This window comes from Silene latifolia, chromosome Y (assembly GCF_048544455.1).
Source record: "Silene latifolia isolate original U9 population chromosome Y, ASM4854445v1, whole genome shotgun sequence".
Lineage (NCBI taxonomy): Eukaryota > Viridiplantae > Streptophyta > Magnoliopsida > Caryophyllales > Caryophyllaceae > Silene > Silene latifolia.
The window spans coordinates 18426052-18427934 of NC_133538.1; positions in this window are offsets into that span (position 1 = coordinate 18426052).

The window sequence follows — 1883 nt, forward strand, 5'->3', positions numbered from 1 at the left end:
TTTGGTCTTTGTGATTGTTAATGGTTGTCGGGTTCTCTGTTGGTCTTCTCTGTGGTTGTCGTGTCATGACCCTTTCTTTTGTTTTTGGTGAGGCTGGGTGAAGTGGTTTTTGTTGTGTGTGTGTGGTGTCTTGATTGCTTTGGTTGGGTTGGATGGTTGGTGGTGGTCGTTCAGTTGATTTTCCCTTATGGTTGATGGGCCTTTTTATGTATGAGGTGTGTTTGGTAGGGTGAAATAGGGGTCTGGCTATGTTGTTGGTTTGTCCGGATGCGGTGGTCTCAATCTTCTTGTTTTTCATGAAAGGGTTGGCTTGGAATTGTAGGGACCTTAAGGATCCGCTTGCTCCTTCAATTCCTAAACTTAGAGCTTTATGTAGGTCTTTTAAAAATAATTTAGATTTTATTTTTCTTTCTGAAACTAAGTGTGATGTACAATCTGTTGATTTACACTTGCGCCCCATGGGTTTCTTTCAGTCTGTTGGTTGTGATGCTGAGGGTTTAAAGGGGGGTCTTTGGGTTGGCTGGAAAAGCAGTTGTAAGTTAGAATGTGTTTTTATCAGTTGCAATCTCATTATCCTTTTGGTTAACCAATGTAAGGGTAGTTTGTGGTACTTGTGTTGTGTTTATGGTGATCCTAATCATACTAAAAGAGGTGCTGTGTGGGAATCGTTTTCTAATCTTATTCATTCCCTCGACAAACCCTTCCTGCTTATTGGAAACTTCAACCAAGTGGAGTACTCTTCTGATAAGTTAGGGGGTGATAATTTGATTAGAGGAGCTGACCTATTCTCTTACTGGAAGAATTCCCTTTGTCTGATGGATATCCCCTTTAAGGGCCCTAGGTTCACTTGGTGCAATAATAGGGAGAGCCCACATCGGATTTATGAAAGACTTGATAAGGGTTTTGCTTCCAATGATTGGCTTTCTATATTCCCTAATACTTTCATCAAGCACTTACCTATCCAAATTTCGGACCATGCGCCTATAATCCTTGATACTAATATGGTTCTTTACACCAAGAAGAAAGTTTACACACTTGAGGCTTGGTGTTTTGACTATGCTGAATGTAATAGTCTTGTTAAGGAAAGTTGGAAAAAAAATGATAAGGGTGATGATTCGCAGGTTCTTTTGTCCAAATTACGTCGTACCAGTAATGCCTTCAGAGTTTGGGCTTGCAACAAAAAAGATGAGTGGGGATTAAAGTGGAGTGCATTTGATCAGGAACTTGAGTCCTATCTCATTGATATTGAGAATGGTGGTGTCACTGATAATTATGTTTTATGTCACAAAAAGCTTATGGAATTCGCAACTGCTGCTGGCACTTATTGGCGACAACGTGCAAAACTGAAATGGAATTGTGAGGGAGACACGTGCACTAAATACTTCTTCAATTGGGTTAAAGGACGGTCTGGTGCTAATACTATCTTGGGTATTAAGAAGGAGTCTAATGAATGGACTTTTGATATGAAGGAGGTTGGTGGCTTGTTCCTTAAACACTTTTCCACTATTTTTAAGTCTGATGCTGAGCCTGAGTGCTTTGACAATTACATGTGTAATTATGGTTATCTTTTTGATAATCTCAAGCGTAAAGTTGGCTTTGAGGAGAGGGCCAAGTTGGGCCGTGTCTATTCGAGAAATGAAGTTCGACAGGCTATTTTTCAATTGGGTCCCTTAAAATCACCAGGTCCTGACGGTATACCGGCGGCCTTCTACCAGAGCTATTGGGCTATTGTTAAGAAGGATGTGATTAATGGTGCTCTCAATATTCTGAACTCGGGCAATGTGATTAAAGATTTTAATAAAACCTTTATTGTTCTCATTCCTAAAAATGATTGTCTGGAGGGAGTTGGGGATTTTCGGCCGATTAGTCTATGCAACGTTATT